The 18,189-nt window shown below is 40.8% G+C and overlaps 1 protein-coding gene across 2 annotated transcripts in view; it reads left to right on the top strand.

Moving 5' to 3' along the window:
- Positions 1-18,189, top strand: part of RARB (retinoic acid receptor, beta) — a 317,069-nt gene that overhangs the window by 58,910 nt on the left and 239,970 nt on the right. The window lies entirely within an intron of this gene.

Genomic DNA, 18,189 nt, shown 5'->3' with positions numbered 1-18,189 from the left:
AGAGCGCATGCATATTTGGAAGCAGTGTGGTAGGTCTTTACAGTGAGGTAGGATGTGAGGAGGACTTTCCATATAAATTTTGGTAGTCTGAGGATGTAAAATAACATGGATTGAGGTGCAGTAAAATTCTTGGAGGAAAAAGGTTTCTGAAGATTTGTATCACCGCTTTCGTGGAAGAAAAGGAAGAAATACACTAAAAGGAAGAAATATCACTGAGCAACAGTCTTTGTTGCCCGCTATTTACTGCTTTAGCAGCCCCCTAAGGTTTTCCTGCAAGAGTTAGGTGCAATGCACTGAAAACATCATGCTGTCTGATAGGGGCTAGGAACAAAGACACAGGAATGTAGGCTGATGCTGGAGTGGAAGGCAGCTTGTGCATCACCAAATTTTATCCCCTGCTGTTGTAGGATACTGAAGTTGTATAAATTTCTTAGTTTCCCCCGTGGAAGGATTTTCCTCCATCCCATCCACGTGGGACAGTGGTTGGAGCACCTCACCCTCCTGACGGTTGGACACGTGCTTGTGAATTCCACCCTCAATGTATTCGTGGCCAAGTCTTAATCATTTGTTCTTATGCCAAAATTGTCTTTCAACTTGAATAGCTTCTCTGCCTCTCTGTTCCTTATCTCTACTCCAACTCCCTGCAATTACACAGAAATTACATTCCTTCAAAATAGGTTATAAAACCTTGCATAACATTTGGGCCAGACTGATGGCTCGGTAGTTCACTAGATAAGTTCCTCCCCTCTTCTTAAATACAGGTATTATGTTTGCTGCTTCTGTAGTCATTTGTATAACCTCTGACTGAAGAGACTGATTAAAAACTAAGTTTTCCAGTAGGCTGAACTGAGAGCATGAATCTTGTTTGTAAAGTCTCTCACTTCTTTCTGCATGTGTGTACAGTTTGAACCTTAAAAGTGTCTTGTACACTTTGCTTCCCCTCTCTGAAAATACAGAAGGGATTTTAGACCAAGAATTAATCACGTTGGTGTACATTTTCTGCCATTTGTTTTCCTCAACCTGTGTGGTGACAAATGACAGTGCTAAGGCTTAGCCTGAAAGGGTGGAATGCTCTTCAGCTCCACTGTAGGGATGGTCTTCTGGACTTGGGAGAAGGTAAGGAACTGAGGGAAGGCAAAGGAAATCTTTGGAGTAGAAAGCAAACATCAGGGGAAATAAAAAGGCAGGAAAGTTGAAGAGTAAGGTCATTATATGTTGTGATTTTCTGAAACATTTTTAGTTCCCCAAACTGCAAGCAATGATAAGAAAATTCCCCGTTGTCTCTCACTGACAAAAAGCCAGAATTAAAACTCTGAACATTTATACGTAAATTGAACTGCAGGTGCACTTTTGCAGGGCAGGGGGAGAGATCTTAATGAAGTCTATAAAAATCAACCAGAAAATTCTGTGGAGACTACGCAAAAATAATATATTTTCCTGAAATAGTGTGGGATAACTCCATAGATCATTTTTTCATCTAAATACTGGTTATTCCATTTTCCCAAGTGAAGAACACTTTGATTCTGATGGCCATGTGTCGCATGCAAAACAACTGCGGAGGGTACGGTTTCCAAACTTCTTTTTTTTATTTTTTTTCCTACAACGAGAATATTTTTTTTCCCCCCCCAGTACCCTGGAAGATTATTGAATAGAGGTATTATTGCAGTCAGTGTGTCATTTTACTGTACTTCAGTTCATTTAGTCCCAGGTGTACTACGTGTGTGTTCGGTCTAGGGGAGGGCATGGGAGCCTTGCCAAGCCCTTCAGTTATTCTTGGCTCAGAGCCTAAGCACTACATTTTTCTAACTTATGAAATGAATTTCAACTTGTAACCTGTGGCACTTTCAAGGTCATGATTGGAAGGTGTCAGGTGTGCTTTAAGAATACCTTAGCAAGCAAAGGGCCTATTTGAAAAGTTTCTTTTCTTTTCTTTCCTTTTTTTTTTTTTTTTTTTTTCTTTTTTTTTTTTTTTTTTTTTTTTTTTTTTTTTTTTTTAATAATTGCTGGCTAACAAATAGCCCAGAAAGCAAACTAGCATGAACTCTTCAACACCTCTCCAAATTCAACAAAACTGACATTTATAGCTTTATTGTAGCAGAGACATGGCATTTGGATTCAGATTGTTTGGACTGCAGAGTGTCAGTATAAATAGCTATGATTGACTTTTGTATGGAGCACATCTGGAAGCAATTTATGGCATTCCAGCTAGATTAAAGCATGTTTTAAAGGCATTTCACCAGTCTTTTTTTTCTTCTTTTTTTTTTTTTTTTTCTGGCTATGGTGAATAAAGTTTCAAAGACGGTTTAGCTGCTGTTTCTGTTAATGTGGACCATAGCGAAGTCAAATTAAGGGCAACTAGGGAAAATGGTGCATTTGTTTGTTTTTGTTTGTTTTGCTTTGTTTCCCAGAATAGAAAAACCCCGAAGTGAGTGTAATTGGAGCTATATTCTCCTTTGGAAGGTAAGGTATGGCATTTGACATCAGGACGCTTACACACTGAAAGCCAGCAAACTAAACGAACCTGAGGTGCTGGCAGTACTGACTCAGGAGAACACATTTGAAAGGCTTAAATATTTGCTAAAGGGGTCTGAACTGGTGGGGCACAAGAACCACCTCACTGTTTTTGAAGTGTCTAAAAAGGTATAGAAGCAAAAGAAGAAGGAAGAGAAATCATTTAGCATGACCCAGCGCAAAGTAGTTGGGATAACATGAGGAAATTAAATACATGAAATTGGAAGCTGGATGCAGAAGAGGTTTGCCTGAAAGGGCTGTTGCACTGCGGCACAGAGATGAACTGGGCATAGTAAACAAACTTGTTCTGCTGTACCAGTTTCTTACCAAATTTCTGACTCTGTCTCTGCAACAGACCTTGCTGGCTCGCTAAGGCTTTCCTGCTTGTGGTTATGGTGACCTGGGTTTAAGGGTTGAGTTGTACGGCTTCTCCAAATGCTGCTGCTGCAGGGCTGGCTGCTGGTAAGATGCGTGGTTAGGAAAAGCCTAGTGAGAAGCAGCAAAAAGCTGAAAACTCTGCTACTGATTGCTGTCACCATAGCGTGTCAGGGTCGGCTGGTGAACCTGGCTCCCTGGGTCTTTGTGCTTCAGAGACATTCTCTCCAGTGCTGGCAGGATGTGTGGGTGCTGCTGGTCCATTGCTGTTAACAGGATGATGTCATTGTCTGTTTTATTAACAGGATGAGACTAATTCATAGAATCATAGAATGGTTTGGGTTGGAAGGGACCTTAAAGATCATCCAGTTCCAACCCCCCTGCCATGGGCAGGGACACCTCCAACTAGAGCAGGTTGCTCAAAGCCCCATCCAGCCTGGTCTTGAACACCTCCAGGGATGGAGCATCCACAACTTCCCTGGGCAACCTGTTCCAGTGCTTCACCACCCTCACAGTAAGGAAATTCTTCCTGATATCTAGTCTAAATCTCCCCTCTTCCAATTTAAAACCGTTACCCCTTGTCCTGTCACTACACTTCCTGAAAGAGTCCCTCTCCGGCTCTCCTGTAGGCTCCCTTCAGATACTGGTAGGCTGTCAGATATCGGTAGGCTAATTGCTGCAGTGCTTTTCTTGGTGTTTTTCTGACAGTGCAATGCTCATGTCAAATGCGCATCAGACGTACCTGTACTGTGGTCAGAGATGGGGCTTCATGACAAGTGGATGAAGGATGAACTTTAGCCTGTCTGGTGTGGCCTGAGCTGCAGAGAAAGTGAGGTGGCATAGACTTGAGCAGGGGATAACCTATGTCCCGGCCAGCCGCTGCCTGTGTTCTCCTTTTTCATTGCTATCTGTACCTGAACTAGTTCAACTAAACCTGTTTTGGAAGCATGTATCACCTCTGGTGGCTTTGTAGATATTCCATGGGCGATAGCTCTTTAGACTTTATTTCCTTGCTCTTGGAGGTAGAGGAGAAAAGTATACCATCTGGTTCAGTCCTTTAGGTGGTATCACCAGTGGTATCAAAGCATGAGCTTCTTTGGTTCTACCTTCAAAAAAGTATTTAGGATGATAACATGAAATGGGGAAGCAAGAAAATAGCAGCTAAAACCATTAAAAAGATTAAATACAGCTTTAAATAACTCTAGGGAGGAGTATGAGAGCACATGACTTCTTGGTAGAAGTTGTCTGGTGTGAGGATAAATCAAGAAAAGAAAAGAATTGTATAAGTAAGTCATGCAGGTGGGATATTGCTTTGGCAGCCGGCTTGGTGGCAAAAGTGCTTGGTAGATAATTTTTTTTTAAGTGCTGTAACTTAATTTTTTACTGCACTTCTGGCCTCCTTCATGCCAAATATGAGGTTACATATATTATGACAAATTTTATTTTATTTTAATTTATTTTATTCCAGTCTTAATAAATCCCACTTTTAATTAGACCATATGAGGCTCGAACTGCCCTCTAGGAATTTTATGCAGACTGCAGGGGAAAGGTTAAACAATATTCAGCCTTCAAAAAGTGGCAATGAAAATGAGCTCCCGGAGCTTAACCTACTTGGATCTTTTCCCAGCCAAGACAGGACACAGACAAAATTCATGAAAAGTGATTCCGCCTCTGTATGAGGGTCTGGAGTCTGGCAGGTGCACGATGCTTGTGTAATTGCCCTTGCAGGACTAAGTTTGAGTTCACTGAAATATGGCATATATGTAAAGAGTGTGTTTGCATGCATAAAATCTTCATTATGTACCAATAAAAGCAGTAAGTAAAATAATTTTTATTATTTGGAAGTTTATCTTTTTAGAGTCCAGCAAGGTGCTTTTGAAGGCACCAAACAGGTGGACTTGCTTTCCTTGTTAACCCAGAAGTTTCTGTACCATTTTTGTGCATTGCCTTGGCTCACTTTATAGGACCAGAAGCCTATAGTGCTTCAGATTTTGCATCAGAATAATCTGCTGTGAAATTCTGTGCCATGACAGCGTGTGCCTTGCGCTTCAGCATCTGAACTTTATTTGTAAAAAAAAAAAAAAAAAAAAGTCTTTCTGGCTCTCTCTGGCTTGTGAAGACGGGCACAAAGCCTTAAACCAGAGGTGCTAAACCAGTGCGCTGCTCTTCACGAATTTTCACACAGCCTGGAGCAAGAGGCTTCCAGTTTGAATCATTCAGTCCCTGTTAGCGTGGGAGCTCTTGACTGGTAATTCAGACGGTGCTGTTGCTCACTGCACGTGTTCAGAAGAAACATCATCAGTATTAAAGGTTTCCCTAGCAGTCGGAGGGAAGAAGGGAATGAGTTGCAGCCAGGTGTTACCTAGAGTTGGGATGCCACCAAATACCCTCCCAGCTCCCTCAGTTTAGCCATAGCCATCGGCATAATTTGCCTTGGGTGCTCCCAACTTTAACATTTAGAGATTCATAACAACAACTTAGTCCTGTAGGCACCTTCCTTTGTCAGTCCTTGTGACTGCAAAACCTATTTAGGTGCTTGAAGTTTTCAAGTTAGGTATCTTGTGACACTTTTCAAAGTGCCTGAACGGATTTGGTTTTGTATAGGGATTTAAAAAAAGAAATGGAAAAAAAAAAAAAAGGAACAGCAGCATTTTGATGCTGGAACTCCAATGGCATCAACGGTACGTGCGATGGCTTCAACAGAGCAGAGATGCTCTCAGCCCTCCTCCCAGCAGCGTGGTGGCGGCGCAGCCCGGTGAGCAGTGGGCAGGAATAACCGGTGCAGCCGGTACTGCAGTCATGCGTGGGCCCCGAAAGAAAACGCACAGAAAATGAATGTAATTGGTTTATGCTGCCTGATTAATTTATTACTTATTTCCTGACAAGTTCATTGAAATGTAATTTTCTGAGTGGTGATAATATCCACAGAGTAAAAGATGGAGGATGGACAAGTTGAGAATACTAAATCACCAACTGTATTGTTGCAGGGAGACTTTGTTCGGCTTTTCATTAGAGATTGCATTCTGTTATTATATGGCCTCATTAGTTATGCTGATTGAGGCAGGGGAAACTTTAATGACTGCTGCGTTAGGCATTGGAAACATATTTTAACTTACTGATGTAGGGTACGGAAAATAATTGCTGGAGGTGTATTAGCAGGATTGATAGGGGCACTTTAGGGTCTCCATTACTTTCGGATATGGAGAGCTCAGAGATTGTTCGTGTCAGGGGTGATAGTTGACTTTGTCAGTATTTTTGTTTTTACAGGTTTAGAGTACACTTTTTATTGTTTCTGATAGCTTTGTTCTTTTAGTGCTGAATTCACGGGCTACCTTGTGAGTGTGCTGTGGTGTCACTCGCTGTCCTGTAAACTTCACGGGCTGGCTTTGTGTCATGCAGCTATTTAGCAGTCTCATAAAATGCATATCTGGTCATCTCTTATCAGGCTCATTTAAACAAAGATATTTAAAATTGACATTCTTACACGAGTGTCTAATTTACAAATAGCAATAAATAGTCCAGGCAGCGTGCCAGAGACACCTTGGAGGCTTGTAACCTGATGCTGGCTGGAGCGGATGAGGAGTGTGACAATTCCATGCTTTTTTAATAATTAAAACATTGAACTGCTCTTGTACCTGATCCAAACCACTGCTGGTAGGGTTGATCTTTAAATCAGATACTACGTGGCTACAGAGCCAACCTACTCCTTGTGTAAACTCGCTGGCAGTTTCCAAAGAATTTTCTGTGTGGATTTTCTTAATAGCAATTTTCTTTGGGATTGCGATTAGTCTGCTGAATATATGTTTTCCCTATACCTACACGAGTCAATGGAAAGTATTATTTAGTGTGTTTTGCTGAAACAGTAACACTTGTGAATGTTGTCGGTTCACCAAAAGAAAGTGTAAAGCAAATTAGAAGCAACATTTTATAAGGAGAGAGTTGACAAGAGGTATGGGAGTTGGCTTAATAAGAGCTAGATTATTTTTTTTTTTAATATTTCAAAGAGGCTATTTATAATGTCAGCCAAAAAGCTTTATAAATAAATGAGGCATTAGACTTACAACAGAAAGCAGTATAAATTATAACAATGATGATGATTACCCATTTCACTGACAGGCATGTGTAATGTTTTATTTGTGTTTGAACTGAAGGAGTCTGATGGTGTATTTTAGAAATAGGTAATGAAGAATTAATTGTTTCTTTATTAATATTAGTGACGTTTAATGGTAATATATCCTCTCCCTCTTAGAATGGATGTGTGGGTGACATTGTTCAGAAGTGCTTTCCAATTATTTTAACAGAAACCATATGTACAGAGGGTAGGCGAAGTGCAGGATATCAAGTCTAGGTAATTGATGCTATGCAGACTATAGACTTTCTCATTTCGTTTTTAATTAAAGTTTCAGTGCAATAGAATCCTTTAAAGTAAATTAAAATTAATCATCAGTAGGTAAAGCTGCTCTGCGAAGAACATCAAGCCGCCAAAACTGTTTTTCATATTGTGCATATATTGATCAATCAGTCAATATTAATTGATTTATATGTAAGTGTACCATGTGAACTATTTGGGAAACTTAAAAAATGTTGGATGTGAATCCTATTAGGGCAACAGTTATTTTGTCATGGGTGTCAATCAATAAATACTTAAGTAAATTACAGATCCAATATTATTGTACTAGTCCAACTATGTGATTACATTTCAAAAACTCTACATGGTTATCTTTCAAAAGAAATTTTTATGCCATTTCCTTTTTTTTTGTTAATGTTTCACTATTTCCTTTTTTGATAATGTTTCACTATTCCTTTCTACAGTGATGATCTTTGAGAATGATACATGAAAATTAATTTTTAAAATTGCCTTTCAGACACATATATGTATTTTGATGAAACTTCTTGTATGCTACTTCTTTCTTTTTTCTTTTTTTTTAAGAAATCTATTTTCCTCTGAATGAGATTCCCTTTAAATTTAGTAGTGAAACAAGTTAACTTTTCAGTAATTCAGTGGTATGTGATAAAATATTGTAAATTGCTCTAAAGGAAAAGTCCCAGATTTTATTTAGATAAAAATCCTACTGACGATAGAAGATGAAATCCTGACACTGTTGAAATCATTGTAAAATATCCTGTGGAGTTCAATGGCATTAGCAGTTTCACCTTCAGAGTTTGTTGAAAGTAAGGGTAACATGTTAGGAATTAAGATAAGGCGATGTGGCCATTAAACTTCCTCAGAACCTTCTGCAAATCTGAACCATATTTCTTTGTGCTTTAGCTCCCTGGATGTAAACCGGTGATAATAATTTCTGACATCATAGAAATGCTGAGGAGAGAGAGAAACTAAAACTAACAAATTTTTTTTTCAGGTTTCTGGTGAGTTTGAAACTTGCAAGTACGTAGATGGGTTCAACAAAATACCCACAATGTCTGGATGTTGTGTAAATAGCAATCTAAGAATTGTGCATGGCATCTAGATAATTCTTGGAAAACACAAAAATAACTTTGTACCTAGGAGGTTGTCACAAGGTTTGTGGAGTGGCATAATTTAACTGTGTCGTGAGATACAACAAATACTTGGTAGGTGAAGAACCTTTCCTATGTTTTTCACATTTGTTCTCTGTTGACAAGGAGAAAGATGAGCAGATGATGAGCTAATTTAAGCACATGCTGAACTTTAAGCATATAACTAAGCCATGTGTTTAAATACATGTTTTCCTGATTTGAGGGCCTGCAGCTCCTGCTCAATAAGCAGGATCTGAAGAGATCCAAGCCGTGATAAGACATAAGGACTTAGGCTGATGAAGGGCTGCCTGCTATGAAGGAGATGCAAATTTTAAAGTAAAAACAAAATTCTACTGTGCGAGCATGTGGTTTTTGTTTCTTATATTTATAAAGTTCTCCTTGGGAATGGTAAAATGCCTCCTTTTTGTTCATGCACCTGTGAGAGGTTTAGTTCAGGTTAGAGAGCCTGAGCGCTGTGGGGGTTTCAGGTTTTGTGGTAATGAAAAACAGATAATCCGCACGGTTTTGTGAAAACATGAAGGGCATGTAGAGGGCGTGTGAATGACTGAATTCGGCTGACAGTATTTTTAATGATACAAAAAGAATAAAATAATCCCTTACTTTCTCCAGTCAACCATTTATTGGGCACTAAGAACAATTAAATATGGGAAATAAAATCGAATGGCCTTTTAAGCAATCAATGTGAACTTCTGTACTAAATTACTGAAGAATAAAAATATACTGTGTCATCAGTCTTCAAATACCTCGCTCATTAAAAGGTTGTGCACTGACCTCTGATCCCTAATCCTCTGGATTATTAGTATTAATTTCTTTTTCGTTTTTGTCTTTTTTCATTTTTTTTCTGCGGGACAGTGGGAGTCAGTTTCCGCATCTATCAAATTAGAGCATGGTTTTAAGAAAACAAGTTCTGTGACTCTTCTAGTTTGAAAGGAGAAAGAATGTGATTCTGTCTCTCGACGTTGTTGGCGTGGTGTGCCTGTATGTTTAATATTTTTTAAAGTTGGGGTTTTTTTTTTGAAGAAGAAGGAAGATTCTCTACCCTGACTTTTTCAGTGTGTCAGGTCTCCATCCAAACGACGTGATGAGTCCAGGTTTAAGCCTGTCCCTGCTCCCCAGGTGGCAGCAGCTCGGGGCGGGGAAGCTGGTGTGCTTCACTGGTCACAGAAGGGACTCCAGGAGCCAGAGCAGCTCCAGCAGCCAGAGGGTTTCTCTCCCACCTGCATCTGCCCATTGCATGACCCAGCTCCTTGGTTCCTCAGTGAACTATGGGAGGACGGGTCATAGCACCGCAAGGAACAAATCTTCAGCCTTAGTGAGATCTTGGTGACTTGTGAGTACGCTGCTGCTGGCAGGTGAAAAGCTCGTTTGTTTTTCAAGCTGATAGCTCATAGTGTTGATTTTCATCTGTGCAGGAGAATAAAATGTGCTAGTGGAAAAGTGCAGAGGAACGCTTGAGAGCCATCACAGTAAACACATTCCATGTCATGCTTCAGGAGATAAAGCAGTCCCACAGGCCCAACCCTTTTTTTTTTTTTTTTCCCCTCTGTTAGCAGCCAAATATTACTTAGGTGTTTGTTTCTGCCCAGTTGTCATATTACAACAGTAGTGTCAACAGAGTGAGCTGATCAGTGCTTGCCTCTCATGTCGAGGCATGGCACTGAACTGCTCCCGTTGGAGTTTGAGAGGGATCATAATCACCTAAAAAGCCTTTCTTTGCAGAGTTGAAAGCAGTCAGCAACTTAAGTGGCAAGAGGAGTCTACTGGGGTAAAGAAAACCCATTTTAGCTGGACCAAAAAGGCAAAGAGGAGACCAGGGTGCTCCTTTGGGATGAGAGTGGTAGAGGTAACTCCTTCCATGGTTGAACTTCTGGCAAGGTGGTGGTGTTTCACATTCTTTTTAGTGACTATGTGTGCTGTCCAGGAGTCAGTCTCTCAGTCTTTGAGCCGTGCGTAGTTGTGTGCTGTAGCCATAAGCTCTGTAGTAAGTTGTCCTCAAGATCGTTTTACTGAGGAATCAGAACTGATGCCCTTTCTGCTGCCTGGATGGCTGAGTCCGCTGTGACACGGCGGTGGCTGTGCCTTCATTACCATAAGTGCTATTGCGACCATCACTTGTTTCCCTTTCCATGTTTAAGTGACTGGTAAGCAGTCTTGTCTCCAGCCACTGTTGGCCCTGCCTCTTTGCAGCTATGAACCCCAGCTGTACGGTTACATGCATACCTGCTGTATGGGTACCCTTCCAGTGAGCTCTGCAGTAATTGCCCGCTATTCATTGATTCATTTCATATTTATTGGGCTGGCTTTAACAAAGCTGATCTCATTTCATATTCATCCAAGTGCTCATACACAACTTTTCACTGTAATTCATCATCGTTCAACAGGAATGTTGCCCTGAAACCATTTTGCTCAGAGGGGGATCTGGAACTGTCTCTCCACTGTTTTACCCAGAGCAGGTTTGTCGGTCAGGAAAATTTTTCACTGAAATGCTAACCTTGATGTGAGAAGCAGATGTCATCACTGGAAATCAGACTAGAAAGGAAAAGGAGTTCGGTTCTGCATGCAGAAGGAAAAGCAGTAGGAGACAAACTGTTGAAGAGTTCTTACAAGCAGGCTTGTGAAATAGTTATAAATCTATATAATTCACTTTAAAAAGTTACCTCACTTATTTCTTATTTCATCATCCAAATTCTGAATTGTAGCTTAACACATTGCCCTTCTTTGCTTCCTTCTGGTATTTCCATAGGTCAGTGATCTGATGGTAAGTAATATTTCAGAAATTGCACAGGACAGTAGCTAGGCATTGTAATGCCTGTCCCAACTGCCCTTTCTATCTTACTTTCCTTTTAATAGCAATAGACTGATTAGATTTTGGTTTTGAGGGATTTAAATTAGATTTTTCTAAGAATTCTCTAATAATACATACAGTATTTTCATTTTATTTTCTAAACACTTTCTTAAACACATGTGAAGAAATCCTGGAAATTTCAACCTTCTTCTGTTCCTTTTCCTTCATTTATATGTGAATTTGTTATTCATGTCTCGCATTACCCAAGTATTTTCCCTATCAGTCTTCTGGGCTATATATTTGCATATTTTAGTTTTTCAATTAACTTTATTTTAAGCACATTTTATCTATAGGCTGGATAAAGCTGCTTGTTGCTGTGGCTGGGGAGAAAACTCCAGCTGACTTCAGATGAGGTGGGGTAGCAGCCTCTTTCCTTGTCCCTCCTATGGTGGAGTCTTAAATATGTCCTGACACAAGGTCTTTGCCAGTCTGTTTGGGGGCTGACATTGACGTGAGTGTGCTTTTCATCAGACCCATAATGGACTGTTTGTTTTAGGCACTTTCTCCCCTTTGTGCTAGCATCGCTATAAATGGGGGCTTTCTATAAATAGAACTATTACCTGCCTGATGCGCTTTTCCCTTCTAGTTTGACAGCATTTTTTTCGTTGCTTTACAGTCTAGTACACAAAGCCCAGCAGTTTCTTTTGCGTGATGTCTATTTGTCTTCATTTTCCACCATCTAAAGTACTCCAGTGTCTCTTCCGTTGCGTCGCTTGAGCTTTAATTCCTTTTGAACTTCTCATTATAGAAAGAGCACGGGACTGAAGGTGTGCTTGAAAGGGAGAGGTCCTTCAGATTTGGGAACTGCTTTTCTAAAACTGTGAGTTAAAATTGTGCTTGAAATTATTTCTGCATCTTAATCTTATTGTGGCTAGAGAAGGGCCCGGCACTCCCAGCGCAGAGTGCCACGGTGCACGGGATGGTGGTCATAGAATCATAGAATCATTTTGGTTGGAAAAGACCCTTAAGATCATGGTGTCCAACTGTAAGCCTAACACTGCCAATCCCACCACGAAACTGAAGTGGTCCTGCTGGTGAGGAAAGGGAGGGCAGCAGCAGCTCCCTGGGGCTCCCCCTCTGGGACAGGGCTTATCTTCAACACGGTTTTACTCTGTGCTTTATTTCTTGGCAACTTCAGTACAATATTTTCTTAGCATGAGAATAAAGGAGATAATAGATTTTTTTTCTCTTTGAAAGTGACATAAGATTTTCTGCATTAGAATAACCTTAATGATGCTTGGATTCCCCGGGGCCAGTCGTATGAAGGCGGTTGAAAGCCTGGGCCAAGATCTGCAAAGGGGGAGGTGGGGAGCAGCGGATTCCTAAACCCTCTTGTTGAGGTTGGTCCTTGGAAACTTGATTCCAACCACAGTACATCTGGACGTGGCCTGGTTGTGATGGCAGCAGGCAGTGTTCTGAAAGCTGGCATAGGAGAGGAGTCAGAAACCCCTGCAGAAGTCCCATCTTCCCGTTTTCCCAGCAGCTAGGGAGGTGAAGCCCAACGGTGCCGGCGTTGGGCCTGGCTTTGTGAAGCTATGGGCACTGCATGGAGGAAATGTAGCTCCCAAAATGGCAGCAGCTGGGCGCTGGAGCAGCAAACCCAAGGCACAAGGGCTTCATTTCAGCTCTCCCCTTCTTTTCTCCCTCCCTCCTCCACCCCCCCAGCATTTCAGCTCTTCCCAGGTGGGAGCAGCCCTCACCCTCAGGGTGCAGAAGTGCTAAGGAACACATGTGGTTATTGCTGTTTCGGAGGAGAGAGAACAGAACAAAAAGAGCATTTTCCTGTCAGTCCTCCCTTGGATGCAGCAATGGAATGGGGTGCTACTCAAAATCATATAATAACTTCTATTATCTGGGCTGGGAAGAGGTCTCTTCAGGACAGAATGGTTGGCTTGAGCCACTTTCTTTCTCAGCCAGCCCTACGAAAACTGAACTAAGGAGCAAGATGATGTGGGAAGCAGGAGAATGGGGCTCTGGGTTATGTCAGGGAGGCTGTGCATGGAGAGCACATCCAGTACACAGAGCTTGGGTACTTAAATAGACATAGCAATGTACCGCCTGGTTAAGGTGAAGTGGGACACAATTCAGATGGTATCCGAGTGTGAGAGTATTTGGCTAAGTAGTGGATAATTGCTACACCTCAATTTCCCCTATTTCAGTCAAACTGTAGAGAAGGGCTGTTACTGAAAAATACGTTTGCTTTCTCCTAAGCAAGCCATGTTACCCGCTTTTAATGTACTGCTAAAATCCAGTGATGTGATGTTTATATTGTAGTTCTCTTGTGCTGCTAATGACTATTAATCATGTTAATTGTGTTTTACAAGAAAACAATTATCCAAAAAAAGCATTTTGAGAACTGTTAAGTAATGTTAGAATTTGTGTTTGTAGGGAAAATAAATAGCCTTATACTGATTAAAAAGCTGGACATACTTAAGCAAGACCTGAGACATCCCAGCTCAAAACCTCACAATGGCATGATCCAGTATGCAGTATTCTCCCATGTAGTGGGGTTGTGAAAGTGACTTTTCCTGAAAGGCTGGTGAAGATTTATAGCCACCAGTGGTGTTACTGGAGTGACATGAAGTAGAAACTTCTAAAATTAAATATTTTACGTGCTCTTAATTTGTCCTGATTTCTTAGAAAAGCTGGTGAAGCTGACAAGCCATGCAGATGTGTTAAGACCTCATTCAAAGTCCAGTAAAAACCTGATACGAGCTGTAAACTGGCTTTTGCATATTCAGTTGCAGGGAAGGGCTGTTCCCTGCATTAACAGTCCTGAGCTCAACTCCCCTGGCTCCTTCAGGAGCAGTAAGTCATCGCTGTGATGATGTGCCTCAGTGATTTTACTGTCTATGAAATAGAGACCATCTTCATATGAACCTCTGGGGGTTCTTTGTAATAATATTGTATTTTTAAAAAATGGCTGTACCACTCTACATAATCTCCACTAATCGGTACATAAACCCTGTTTGGCAGTTTAAACTGTATGCACAAAATATGAGATTTGGCTCTGCCTATTCCAATAGTTAAAAGCTTTACTCTGGTGCAAAGCGCTTATTTAATTGTTTTTAAGTGCAGTACACAGGCTTCTCTTTCTGAATGCCAGATAGGGTTGTGGGTTGTTTTTTTTTTAATTCTGGTCTGTTGTATCTCTGAGAAAACAAAATCTTGGCTAAATTAAAGGATTACTTTCTGAAATAAAGCCTTGTTCTCTGGAGTTTGCATAAACTAATCTCCGCTGTCGTTTGGAGTTGATCGAATAAAAATTCTGTGTCCATTATTCTGGCATTTTCACCAAGTAATCTTGTGTCTGGAGCCAGTTTTCATCTATTATTAATATATGCTTGATGGATGGGTTTATTTTCTACCTACATATGGCAAAAATGTATCGTTTTAAGCAAGTTACCCTGCTCCCTCTTTCCACATAAACAAAAGCACTTTCATTAATCTGCTTTCAGAACCCTGAAACAAGAAGTTTCTCTTCCTGTGCACAAGTAATTATAGGTGGGCCATGGATTAAATAACCTACTGGAAAATGTTTTTTCCTCTGTAGCGTGGCTGAGAAGGACTTTGAGTCTTGTCTGTTTGAGTCTCTGTGCTATGGGAAAAGGCACAGAAGCCATTAGGAGGTTGGGAAAAGAAGTTGTTCTCTGCTTGGTCGTTTTTGCCACCATGTTGTAGTTGGCATTAGTGAGAATGAGTCACATGATGTCACATGGATGTCACCTGATGTGAGTCACATGGAAGAATGGGTCACATGGATGTCACATGACATGAGTCACATGGAAGAATGAGTCACATGACGCTACTGCTACATAAAATGGTTTCTTTTAATTTGGGGATTTTAAATCTCTATTTTAAAAAAGCTCCAGTAAAATGTAACGTTGAAAACACTGTTTCTTTGTCAAGTGCATGAGACAGTCACATGATCTTCCTAGACTTTCACTGTTCCACATTCAGTAATCATGTTTATTAGGTGATTTTTTTTTTTTTTTTTTTTTTTTAACCTGAAAGAACATACTTGAGTTTTCTAGAACCTAATTTTATTTCCTTTTCACCAGCTCTTTTTCACCTGACTTTAGTGACCGGAAGGTATGTGGAAGGTTTTGGGTTTTTATTTTGGGGATTTTTTTTCTCCTCCACCTAGACACACAGTTAAGAAAATGCAGCTCCCTTACACTTCATTCAAAGTCATCATTTACTGGTGTTGCTGTCCCTAATAAACCTGTGCTTTTCTCAGTATGCTCCTATCATACTGCTATTGCTTACAGATCCAACCACTCTGGAGGCTTGCTTGGTCTCACATGTGGTGCCCACAGTATCAAACCTGCAGTGGCTGAAGGTGGAGCCACGTTCCTCCTGCCTCAAGGAGCAGGTATCGCTGCAGTCTATGTAGATTGTCCATGGCACCCACCTCTTGCCACCCGCTAGGTCAAGAGGCCGTGTTCCTGACCTTGGCAATGAAGGGTGTTATGGTCAATTCTTTATGACTGGAGAATGAAACTTCTCTGCATGGCACCCCATGTTTGGTTTTGAAATTGGTTCAGGATGTGGTAAATTGTGCTTTGATATCACTGAAAAAGTGTCTGCTTTTTACTCTGGGCACCTCACAGAGATTGCTTGCTTATTGGCATGGCAAGTGTTTTGTTCCTTGATTTATAGTTTGCTGTTAGTGTCCATAGCTGCAACTTTTGTAGCTGATGCTTTCTATATCAAATCTTGTCATTTTCCAGAATTAAGATTCTGTTTTTATTAGAGAAGTGTTGCTTTAACATCTGGTCTGACTGGTAAATATCAAATCTTCAGAAAGAAGACTGAAGCATTTTGGTGTTCTTCCCCCTCCCACTCCTGCAAGCTGAATGTCTTTGGATTAATTCCATAAATATGCTGCACATCTGTGAATTAGCAGACTCTTAACAGTTACCTGTCCGGTACTAGATCATGCCGATCCTTCAGTTAGGAGTGTGTGTGTAAAAATAATTAATTGCTCTGCAGATTCATTTTCTAAGTGATGACACTACAGCATAGGGCTAAGTAAAATTTGCTTTTTGTCCTATCTCCTCAGATGATTTACGCTACAAGGCAATTCTCATTAAGGAAGTCGATCAAATAACCCAGTTTATATAAAGCTCAGTCACAGCTGGTGAGGATTATGTACAGAACAAAACCTGATGTTTGTTTTCACATGTTTAGATTTCTAAAAGCCATTAAAGAGACCTAAGCTATGTTCTGGATGCCCTTCCTGTAACTAATACATAATACAGAAAGCAGTGGGATATAAAGGACTGCTCATCCCACCATGACAAATGTTCAGCAGCAACGCAATGAGTACGAAGTGTTCCCAGTCTTCAGGGTGGAAAGCGGGACTGGCCTTGCCAGCATGCTTTGAGTAGTCACAATTGGAGAGTTTGGTAGCCAAAGGATCCAAGCAATCACAGGTTTGAGACTCTGGATGGGAGCACAGCCCACCAGCAGCTCCATCCAGTTCACAGCAAGGGGTTTCCATGCTGGGACTATGGATTGATTGTAGGGGAGGATGGTGGGGGTGGTAGGAGGGTAGAGGAGAAGAGAAGGGAAAAGGGAACACCAGTGCTGCAGGTGTTCAGCACTACACAAGGTAGATCCAGAGCATGACATTTTATTTGGAAATTTGCTGGAAGCCTCAGTTTGAGCCTCAACTACAATTTGGCATCTTGCTGGTGAGGAACAGCTACAGCAAAGGTTTTATGGGAAAGAGAGCATTACAGTGATGGGCTTATGGAAAAATGTGGTGTTGGTCCTTCTCGGACACTCTGGAGAAGTGTCATCCCACCTCAATGTTGTTGCTGTGTATGAAATGGCTACAGGGTAGTGCTGGAGGGATTCTTCTCCCCAGCCAAAATTTGGCTCTGTCTTGTTTGGTCCAAATCAGTCGTCAGCCAGTCCTCAAGCATATGTAGTGCGTGTGTGTTAGAAGTATTACCATGATTTATTTTTTTTAGCTAGCTAGCTGTAGTACATATTTTCTATAAAAATGCAGCAATACAACTTCTAATGCCTTTTGAGCCAAGGGATCAGCCGTCGAAGAGAATCTTTTCCTAATGGTTCCAGATGACAAGCCTGAGAGGATGGGGAAACATCTACCTTCTGAGCATTTATGTCTCCTTATGCTCTATTAAACAAAGAGAAACAGATTAGTCATGTTTCAGCCTCATAAGGGAGAAAACAAAGGCTATAGGTGACAATTAATTAATTAAGTAGAGATAAAACTATTTTTCATGCAAATATTTTTAACTGATAATTAAAGTTTGAAGGTCTCAATTTATGGCACTTGGCAACTAAGACAAATGAATACACTTGTTTTTCTTCACTGAAGTATAAACTGCTTTTGTGCTTGAGAGGCATCCTGTTTTCTTTAGGTTGAAGTACGTTTCAAACTTGTTTTCACCCTGAGGATTCACTTTGCCTTAATAAATTCTGTTCCTCACCAACTGCAGATGTTGAGGCTGGTGTCATAGTGGCCAGGATGTTTTCTTTCCTTCATCTGTCCGTCTCCCTTTGCTGTTCAAGCTTTTTTTTTCTTTTAAGCAAACAAAAAAAAAAAAATCTTTCACTTTATCATGTTTTCTATAGGGAACAAATGACCACCACTCTCACACAATTCTTCTGTCCTACGCTTTATGGATCTATATTATTATTTTTATTTTCTTATTCACTTTGTGACTAGTACAGGCCTTTCCTTATGTAAGAGAACAAACTCCCGTCCCAGATAACCTCACTTCTTGTGGAACAGGAGGCTGCCTCGCCATGTTATTTTGCCTGGACAGAGAAGATGAATATGAATGAGAGTTTGCTGGAGAGCAACACAGGAGAAATGTTTTTGCCGAGCAGCTTTCGTTTGCCACAAGCTACTCTGCACACCAACATGCATGAGTGAAAATTAGGTTGCGGTTTTCAACAGT

The sequence above is a fragment of the Calidris pugnax genome, unplaced genomic scaffold, assembly GCF_001431845.1.
Source record: "Calidris pugnax isolate Ruff unplaced genomic scaffold, ASM143184v1 scaffold11, whole genome shotgun sequence".
NCBI classification, from domain to species: domain Eukaryota; kingdom Metazoa; phylum Chordata; class Aves; order Charadriiformes; family Scolopacidae; genus Calidris; species Calidris pugnax.
This window is presented reverse-complemented; position numbering and strand designations above follow the sequence as displayed.